We start from the raw sequence: 11,013 nt of genomic DNA, 5'->3' as shown, positions 1-11,013 counted from the left end.
TTGGAATAACCACGTTTACTCACAGTTAACTGCAGATCAGAGGTTCTGCCCCACCACTGGCAATGAGTCTCCCTGGTACTGAGATTAGCAGGTCAGAGCTGGCAGAATGCTGTACAATGCCCTCTTTCAGCCACATTCAAAGTAAGAACTAAGTTCTCTAATGTGGCTAACACATGGAAGGGATCTAAAACTGGCTTACAAAAATGGCCACTACCTCATGGACTACCGGAAACACAACAGGGCACACTCTGACCCAGTAGGCAGGGGGAAAAGCACCATGGGAGAAGAGCCTACCAACTACCAACATCGTGAGACTGTAACACAAGCTAATGAAATCACGGAGCCCAATACCCTACACCCACCACAATGCAATGCTGATGTGACCCTGTACTGCACCCGAGAGCCACATCTGACCCAGGGAAAGGCTGTGACAGGATCGAACACATTCTGCTGTCATGGAGGTGGGTACGGCATTTGAGGCTGGCATACAGGATGGAAAAAAAGTTTTTAAAGTGGGGGTTTTTTGGTGGGAGGGGGTTAGTGACCACTGGGGGAGTCCGGGGAGGTCATCCCCGATTCCCTCCAGTGGTCATCTGGGCAGTTGGAGCACTTTTTTGGGACTTGTTCCTGGAAAAAAGGGTCCAAAAAAAGTGACCCAAAATCGCGGTAAAAACGCCTTTTTTTTCGATTATCAGCTAAAGACGCCCATCTCTCCTCGGCTGATAACCACGCCCTAGTTCCGCCTCCACCACGCCTACGACACGCCCCCGTCAACTTTATTTGTTTCTGCGACGGAGTACAGTTGGAAACGCCCCAAATTGGCTTTCGATTATACCAATTTGGGCGCCTTTGCGAGACAAACGTCTATCTCCCGATTTAGGTCGCACTATAGGCGTTTTTCTCTTTCGAAAATAAGCTGGATAGTCTTTTCTCTCTCTCTCTAAATAGCGGGTGGTTGGTGAGTACTAATTTGGGAGGTGATACAAGCAGCCTTTTATTCCTAAAAACAAGGGGAGCTTTTTTTAAAAAAAAAACCCATCTCCCTTTTTGTGAGTGCATCAGCCAATCACTGCTCATGCACACTGACAGCAAGGGAGATGTTATTTTGCTCCTCAGCAGCAGACAGCTGCATGTTACCATCACAGACAATGTATGCTTTTTAATGTAGAGGTAATTTGCATGCAATTAATTTTCTGTATTGTGGAACATAACTTGTGCTTCAGCCAACCAACCAACTAACCCAGGCCTCCTTCTCTTCTTTTCCTGATACAACCGAAGAGGAAACCGCCCATCTTCTCTCCTCCTCGAAATGCACCACCTGTTCCTCAGACCTCATCCTCACCAACTTACTTAACACCATCTCCCCTACTGTCACCCCCCCCCCATCTGTCCTATCCTCAACCTCTCTCTCTCCACTGCAACTGTCCCTGACACCTTTAAGCATGCTGTAGTCACACCACTCCTCAAAAAAACATCACTTGACCCTACCTGTCCCTCCAACTACCGCCCCATTTCCCTCCTACCCTTCCTCTCCAAGATACTTGAATGCACCGTTCACAGCCGTTGCCTTGATTTTCTCTCCTCTCATGCCATCCTTGATCCGCTTCAATCCGGCTTTCGCCCCTACACTTGACAGAAATGGCACTATCTAAAGTCTGTAATGATCTGTTCCTTGCCAAATCCAAAGGTTATTACTCCATCCTCATCCTCCTCGACCTATCCGCTGCTTTTGACACTGTCAATCACAATTTACGTCTTGCCACACTGTCCTCATTTGGGTTCCAGGGCTCTGTCCTCTCCTGGTTCTCCTCTTATCTCTCCCACCATACCTTCAGAGTACATTCTCATGGTTCTTCCTCCACCCCCATCCCGCTCTTTGTTGGAGTTCCTCAGGGATCTGTCCTTGGACCCCTTCTTTTTTCAATCTACACCTCTTCCCTGGGCTCCCTGATCTCATCTCATGGTTTCCAATATCATCTTTATGCTGATGACACCCAGCTTTATCTCTCCACACCAAACATCACTGCAGAAACCCAGGCCAAAGTATCGCCCTGCTTATCCGACATTGCTGCCTGGATGTCCAACAGCCACTTGAAACTGAACATGGCCAAGACCGAGCTTATTGTCTTCCCTCCCAAACCCACTTCTCCTCTCCCTCCACTCTCTATCTCAGTTGATAACACCCTCATCGTCCCTGTCTCATCTGCCCGGACCCTCGGAGTCATCTTCGACTCCTCCCTCTCCTTCTCTGCGCATATCCAGCAGATAGCCAAGACCTGTCGCTTCTTCCTCTATAACATTAGCAAAATTCGCCCTTTCCTCTCTGAGCACACCACCCGAACTCTCATCCACTCTCTCATTACCTCTCACCTTGACTACTGCAACCTACTTCTCACTGGCCTCCCACTTTGCCATCTATCCCCCCTTCAGTCCCCGTCTCGGGGGCGTAGCTATGGGTGGGCCTGGATGGGCCCAGGCCCACCCATTTTTGGCTCAGGCCCACCCAGTCTCAGTGATCACCAATCAGTTGCCAGCTGCCTTGCACATTACATGGCTGCTGCTCCAATCACTTAGCTCAGTCAGCTATGTGTAGAAAGTAGCCAAACAAATCTTGTGAGCTGAGCCCTGCAGCTCGGGTGTTATTTTTTTTTTAATTTACCAGCGCTACAACAGACCTTCAGCAAGCAAAGTAGCAGCCCTCCTGCTGCACTGCCGTGTTTGCTACTTTGCTCTGCTCTGGACTCTGGAGTCCGGCATCGGGGGGGGGGGGGGGGGGGGGGGGGGGGGGGGAGGGTCTTTGTTTGTTCGCTCCCTGCTGTGCTCTTAAGGTGCTTACCTCCATCGGCTCAGGTGTTCTGCTTCCATTGGCTGCTGCAATAGCAAGCAATTCTTTTTAGTGTTCACTGACTCACTGATGTTTGTTTGCCCCTGCTCGATCCTGCACAGCTCAGGTCTCAGTCAGCCCCCAGGACTCAAACCTGTGGCAAAGTCAGGAAGTCAGAAGTGGGAGACCAGTGCTGCTTTGAACTTAGCAGCTGGAGAAATCTGGGCACTCATTATCCTCCAGCCCCAGGCACCAGGAGTGAGTCAGTAGTCTACTCCCCCCTCCCCCCCTTCTCCCCAACACTGCACCACGGGCACACTGCACACACTGATCGGGGCTGTAGAGTTCTCTGAAATCTACAGGAAACTTTCTCTGCATTGGCCTCAGGTGAAAAGAAAAACAGTTTTATATTTAATGGTGATGGGCTTCTGGGTGCTTGTGGTCTTCACAATGTTCAGTTTAAAGAAAAGCTGTATATTTCCTGTTGGTGGTCTTCTGGGTGGGGGTGGGTGATTGGGAAGGGAAGAGGGGATGTTAGACTATGGGGGAAGAGAGAGGGAAGGGCAGGACTGTTTCCAGACTATGAGGAGTAGGTAGAGGAGGGCTGATGCTGCTGAGCTATGGGGGGATGGGGAAGGGGGAAGGGAAGGACAGGACTGATGTTGAGATACAAGGAAGGATGGGAAAAGGGGTAGGCAAGGGCAGGGCTGATGCTGGGGTATGAAGGGTAGGGAAGGGCAGGGCTGCAGAGATGCCAAGTTATCCAGTTCCAAGCTGGAGATTTGGGGACAGTCCTGGTTTTGAACTTATATCTAGATTGTAAGCTGTTTGAGCAGGGACTGTCTTTTTTTGTGTATGGTGTGCAGCGCTGCGTATGCCTTGTAGCGCTATAGAAATGATAAGTAGTAGTAGTATATCCCAAAACAGTGTGGGATTTGTAGTGCCCATTGAGTGCTTTGAGTCCCATAATGCAACAGAATGGAGTGGGCAGAAATGCAGGACAGCCCCAAAATTTCCAGCCTGGAACTTGGTAAGTTGGCATCTCGGGGGCTGATGCTAGGCTACGGGACAATTCCTAATTTTTGATCCTTTATTCTGTAATTGGTGAGAGTTGTTCTGTGTTTTGGCATGTGCTTTGTGTGGGGACCTATATCAATCTGACTTGTCTGGCTTTTACAATGGGACATATATTGCTGTTGTGTATATTCACTGCTGCCTTTTTAAAGGTACTGTTATTGATATTTGTGTGTTCAGAATTGATGGTGTTAAGGTTTTCTACATAGGCTCTAAGAAGCTTCATAAGATTTAATGTTACTTCACAAAGAATCTGGCAGGGAATGGATTTTGACAATGTTGCTATTACTGAGGTCCTATCAGAATCTGAATATTTTTTTTTTCAGTTGAAAACTGTAAGAGGAAACATCTTAGCTGTGGACTATGACAGATCTGCCAAATATTTTTAGGCCAGTGTCCAATTTGCCATTTTTATCTAAACTTTTAAAAAAGGTGATTTTAACACAGTTTAATCAGACATTTACATTTGTTATAAAGCAAAGTTTGATGAATATGTGCCATTGCTATAATTATTTTGCAGGATACTGTGATGTGTGTTGAGGTGTTTGCCATTATAGTAGACTTATGTCTGGTCAAGTTTAAGTGCTGTTTGTCTAGTAATTGCCTAGAATTGTGGGATAGTGCAGGATAGAAATTTTTAAAATAAATTTTAAAATGGTGGAGTTCCATGAAGTATGTACGCAGTTTATGATGACACAGGACAACTATTGGGTAGATTATTTACTTATCCTTCATCAAGTGCACTCTAAGGCATTATTTTGTAATATCCCTTGAAACACTACTCATACCTGTATACATAATGCCCACCCATATTAGCTCTGGGCCCACCCAAAATGTCAGGTCTGGCTACGCCACTGGCACGTCTTATCTTCCACCTGGACCGATACACTCATATCACCCCTCTCCTCAAGTCACTTCACTGGCTTCCGATCAGGTACCGCATACAGTTCAAGCCTCTCCTACTAACCTACAAATGCACTCGATCTACAGCCCCTCCTTACCTCTCTACCCTCATCTCCCCTTACGTTCCTACCCGTAACCTCCGCTGTCAAGACAAATCCCTCCTTTCAGTACCCTTCTCCACCACCGCCAACTCCAGGCTCCGCCCTTTCTGCCTTGCCTCACCCCATGCCTGGAATAAACTCCCTGAGCCCATACGCCAGGCCCCTCCCTGCCCATCTTCAAATCCTCGCTCAAAGCCCACCTCTTCAATGTCGCCTTCGGCAACTAACCACCGTTCCTCTATTCAGGAAATCTAGACTGCCCCAACTTGACATTTTGCCCATTAGATTGTAAACTCCTTTGAGCAGGGACTGTCCTTTTTGTTAAACTGTACAGCGCTGCGTAACCCTAGTAGCGCTCTAGAAATGTTAGGTAGTAGTAGTAGTAGTAGCTTGCATTAGAAGCCATGCAGTAAGCCATCAGTGCATGACTGTAAAACAAGCTTCCTGCATCGGCCCCTAGAACAATTGAAAACACTTTACTTTAATCACAATGACACTGACTGTTGTTAACAAAGCTTAATTTTTGTAGATATAAAGGAAAAGGAGCTTTTATTGGTGGGGGGTGTAGGGGCAGGAGGAAGAGCAACAAGAGAAGGGCTGGATTACAGAGCAGTCATCTCTGCTGTGTTCTAAGGCTCAGCCCTGCCCCTGTCATTCTCTGTAAAACAAAGCTTCTCAACGCAGTTCTCGGGCCACACCAAGCCAGTCTGGTTTTCAGGATACCCACAATGAATATGCATGAGATAAATCTGCATGTGCTGGCTCCATTATATGCAAATCTCTCTCATACATATTTATTGTGGGCATCTTGAAAAACTGACGGGCGGGGGTGTGTCCTGAGGACTGGGTTTAGAACACCTGCTGTAGGATGCTCTGGAGTCCAAAAAAAAATGAAGACCTACCAGTGTCTTCATAAACTGAGAGTAAAAGACTAGCGCAATACACACAGCTACCAGTAGAGGTCATCTTGTACAAGATAATGAGAAAAGTCCACGTTACCCTCAAGCAGCAGCAAAGTACAAACAGTACAAGATGCTTAGTTGGCTTTTTTTTCCAAGATAAAATAATTACAGTCCCTTTAGTTGTTTTCTGTTTTCAGAGCTAATCTAACTTGCAGCTTTTGAGCCAAAGCTTCTCCTACGCTGACTACAACAGTGGTTTCCATATCATCAAGCTGATCAATCCATAGACTGGTGGGTTGTGTCCATCTACCAGCAGGTGGAGATAGAGAGCAAACTTTTGCCTCCCTATATGTGGTCATGTGCTGCCGGAAACTCCTCAGTATGTTCTCTATCTCAGCAGGTGGTGGTCACACACAGCAGCAGCTCTGGCTAGGCCTCCAAGCCTAATCCTTAGGTTTTCTTGAGGCCTGGGGTTGAGGGCTCTTTTGAGCAAGTGCAAACCTGGTGGTGCCAGGTCCCTCCTTTTCTCCCCCCTCCCGCTGGCTCCGTTTAAAAAAAAAAAAAATATATATATATTTTTAAACGTCTTTAAAGGCGTTTAATTCGACGTTTCTTTAAACGTTCATTGCAGCTACTCACTGGGACACCAGTTCGTTACAGCTCGGAGCGGCAAGCAGGTAATTTTACCTTTTTATAGCGGGCAGGGGGTTCCCCGATTCTTCTCCTCGTGGCAATGGCGTCGGAGGGCGAGGGCGCAAGGGTCGCTCCCCGGATCGCTGGAGCGCTTCTAGAGGGGATGCGGGGGTTTTACAACCTGATTCGCCCTTGATGGGTGATAGTTTAGTGACCGATGAATGTCCCGGTCGTTCCTCCGGCGTGGCGGTTTTTTCCCGCCATAAACGCCCATCCCCCGCTCCTCGCCTCCGCCATCTTGGCCGGCCATGCGGCTCGGACGGCTTCTTCGGGGCCGCCCTTGAGGTTGGAGACATTAATGCCATGAACGCCCTTAATTTGGGCGACGGCACAAAAGCGGCTAAAGTTAAGCGCCGTTCTTCCCGCGCGTCTCCTTCACGGAGTTTCGCGCCGGACGCCATTTTGGATGCGCAGCATGTCTCTCCCCCGCTATTGCGAGCGCCGGTTGAGAGTGCGTCTAGGGCTGTTGCCCAGGCTGCGGAAGTGCACAGTCTGGGGGGTTTCTCCCCCGAGTTTGTTTTGCTGCTGCATCAGGCTTTCCTCATGCAAAACGCTGCCCCTGCTCCCTCTTCTGATAAAGAGGTTGAGGTTCCCAGAGGTAAACGCCCTCGGGTTGATTTCCAGGCCTTGGAGGACTTTTGTCTCCTCCGATGTAGATGAGGGCAGCGTGTCTGAGGTCTCCCAACGATCCTTTGCGGATTCCTTGGAGGAGATAGATCCCCGCTCGGATGGAGCGGATGACCCCTCTGCAGCGCGGCTTTTTAGCCCAGAGGATTTGCCCAACCTGTTGTTACAGGCCATGGACACTTTGAAGATTTCCTCTCCGGAGGACGTCTCTCCCTCAGCCCCTGTTGGCTCTGCCATTATGCTGGGGACGAAGCGCCCGCCTAGAACCTTCCACGTGCATGATGTCATGCACACCTTAATTGCGGCTCAATGGGATGTCCCGGAAACGAGCCTTAAAGTGGCTAGGGCTATGTCCCGCCTCTATTCTTTGGCTGTGAGTGAACGTGAGGCCTATCTGTGGCCTACCGTGGATTCTTTAATCACTGCGGTGACTAAGAAAACGGCGTTGCCGGTGGAAGGTGGCACGGCCCTAAAGGACGCCCAAGACAGAAGATTGGAGGCGGCCTTAAGGTCGTCCTTTGAGGCAGCTGCTTTAAGTTTGCAGGCCTCAGTTTGCGGCTCCTATGTGGCCAGGGCGTGCCGGACTATGGTGCAGCGGGCTTCCCCCTCGGATCATTCCTTGAGGGCTGATTGGCCGGCCCTGGAATCGGGCTTAGCCTATTTGGCAGACTTGCTGTATGATGTCTGGAGAGCCTCAGCTAAAGGCATGGCTCAGACAGTCTCTGCGCGGCGGTGGCTTTGGCTGAAACATTGGTCTGCTGACCACGCCTCTAAATCCCGCCTGGCTAGATTGCCTTTTAAAGGCAAGCTGCTCTTTGGGGTCGAGCTGGACAAAATCGTGACCGATCTCGGCACGTCTAAGGGCAAGAAATTACCAGAGGTCAGGGCTCGGGTTAGTACTCGTCCCGATACCTCCATACCGCCCGGGCAAGTCGGGTTCCTCTGCCCCCTCTTCCTTCAAGAGGAATTTCTCCCCCAAGCAGCATTCCTTTCGCAGAGACCGCCGTCCCGGAGGTGCTCCCTCCGGTCCTCCCCCAGGGTCTCGTACCCAATGACGGGGCCTTGGTCCACGCCCCAGTGCAGATTGGAGGACGGCTGTCCTCGTTTCTGGGCGAGTGGATCACTATAACTTCAGACGCGTGGGTGCTGGAAGTCATCAGAGACGGCTACAAGCTAGAGTTCTGCCAACCCTTAAGAGACGGGTTTGTACTCTCTCCCTGCAAGTCTCCGGTCAAGCTGTGGTAGTGCAGCAGACCTTGGACAACCTGATCCGCCTGGGTGCGGTCGTTCCGGTGCCAAAAAATCAGATTGGCAAGGGACGTTACTCCATTTACTTTGTGGTTCCAAAGAAAGGAGGTTCTGTCCGGCCTATCCTCGACCTCAAAGGGGTCAATCGGGCCTGGAAAGTGAGGCACTTTCGCATGGAGACTCTCCGCTCTGTTATAGCGGCAGTGAAGGCAGGAGAGTTCTTGGCTTCCTTGGACATCAAGGAAGCGTACCTGCATATTCCCATCTGGCCTCCTCTCCAACGCTTTCTGCGTTTTACAGTCCTGAGACGACACTTCCAGTTCAGAGCCCTCCTTTCGGGTTGGCTACTGCTCCGCGGACCTTTTCCAAAGTAATGGGGGTCATAGCGGCCTTCCTGCTAAAGGAAGGAGTACAAGTCCATCCTTATCTGGACGACTGGTTGATCCGAGCCCCCTCTTATGCAGAGTGCGGCAAAGCTATGGACCGGGTAGTTGCTCTTTGAGCTCCCTGGGATGGATCATCAACTGGAAGAAGAGCCAGCTGCGCCCGACTCAGTCCCTGGTGTATCTGGGAGTTCGATTCGACACCCAAGTGGGCAGAGTGTTCCTGCCAGACAATCGGATTGTCAAGCTTCAGGCTCAGGTGGACTAGTTCCTAGTAGCCTCTCCTATTCGGGCTTGGGACTACGTGCAGCTGTTGGGCTCTATGACGGCCACGATGGAAGTAGTGCCCTGGGCCAGGGCTCATATGAGACCACTACAGCTATCTCTGCTGCTGCGCTGGACTCCGATGTCGGAGGATTATGCTGTGCGCCTTCCCGTGGACCCAGCAGTGCGCAAGGCGCTGAGCTGGTGGACGCAGACAGACAAGTTGTCTGCAGGATTGCCTCTGGTGACCCCGGAGTGGATTGTCGTCACGACAGACGCCTCTTTGATGGGCTGGGGAGCCCACTGCTTGGGAAGGACAGCGCAGGGGCTCTAGTCTCCTGCAGAGGCAAGTGGTCTATCAACCTCCTGGAACTCAGAGCCATTCGCTTGGTGTTATTGGAGTTCATCCCGGTACTCGTGTTGAAGCCTGTACGGGTCCTGTCGGACAATGCCACGGCTGTGGCCTATATCAACCGCCAGGGAGGTACCAGAGCGCCCCTCTAGCCAAGGAGGCTATGAGTCTTTGCCAGTGGGCGGAAGCGAACCTGGAGCAGCTTTCAGCGGCCCACATTGCCGGAGTCATGAATGTCAAGGCGGACTTTCTCAGTCGCCATACCTTGGAGCCCGGAGAGTGGCAACTATCTGCTCAGGCGTTCTTGGACATCACGAAGCGCTGGGGCCAGCCGAGCCTAGATCTGATGGCGTCATCGGCCAATGGCCAAGTGCCGCGCTTTTTCAGCAGAGGACGGGACCCTCGATCCATGGGAGTAGATGCTCTTCTCCAACAGTGGCCGACACAAGAGCTCCTCTATGTGTTCCCGCCCTGGCTCATGTTGGGCAGGGTGCTAGACCGGGTGGCAAAGCATCCCGGCAGGGTAATCCTGGTGGGTCCGGATTGGCCCAGACGTCCCTGGTATGCGGACTTGTTCAGGCTCTCAGTCGACGATCCTCTGCGGCTGTCAGTGGAGCAGGGCCTGTTACATCAGGGTCCCGTGGTGATGGAGGATCCCTCTCCCTTTGGTCTTACGGCCTGGCTATTGAGCGGCAGCGTCTGAGGAAGAAGGGCTTCTCAGACAAGGTCATCGCCACTATGCTGAGAGCGAGGAAGCGCTCTACTTCTACTGCTTACGCCAGGGTTTGGCGTATCTTTGCAGCATGGTGTGAAGCAGGCTCACTTTCTCCCTTCACTGCTCCAATTTCTTCAGTGTTGGCGTTCCTGCAAGAAGGTCTGGAGAAAGGCCTGTCGCTCAGTTCCCTTAAAGTCCAGGTAGCGGCTCTGGCTTGCTTCAGGGGCCGCCTGAAGGGTGCTTCCCTGGCTTCGCAGCCAGATGTGGTGCGCTTTCTCAAGGGAGTTAATCACCTGCGCCCTCCTCTGCACTCAGTGGTGCCTGCGTGGAATCTCAACCTGGTGCTAAGAGCATTGCAGAAGCCGCCTTTGGAACCCTTGTCGAGGGCATCTCTGAAAGACCTGACGTTGAAAGCAGTCTTTTTGGTGGCTATCACTTCAGACAGAAGAGTTTCCGAGCTCCAGGCGCTCTCATGTCGAGAGCCTTTTCTGCAGTGCACTGAGGCAGGAGTGACTATTCGCACAGTGCCTTCCTTCCTGCCCAAGATTGGTTCTCGCTTCCATGTGAATCAGCAGCTCTGTCTCCCTTCCTTTCGTAGGGAGGACTACCCAGAGGAGTACTCCGCTCTTGAATATCTGGATGTGAGACGAGTCATCATCAGTTACTTGGAAGTGACCAATGATTTCCGGAAATCGGATCATCTGTTTGTCCTGTTTGCAGGTCCTCGTAAGGGTCTGCAGGCTGCTAAGCCTACAGTGGCAAGATGGGTCCAGGAAGCCATTGCAGCGGCTTATGTGGCCGCGGGGAAGGTGCCGCCTATCCAGCTGAAGGCTCACTCCACGAGAGCTCAGGCGGCCTCGATGGCAGAGGCAGGATCCGTCTCCTTGGAAGAGATATGCAAGGCGGCAACGTGGGCTTCGGCTCATA

Source organism: Microcaecilia unicolor, chromosome 3 (genome assembly GCF_901765095.1).
Source record: "Microcaecilia unicolor chromosome 3, aMicUni1.1, whole genome shotgun sequence".
Taxonomy (NCBI): domain Eukaryota; kingdom Metazoa; phylum Chordata; class Amphibia; order Gymnophiona; family Siphonopidae; genus Microcaecilia; species Microcaecilia unicolor.
Note: the sequence above shows the minus strand (reverse complement) of the source record.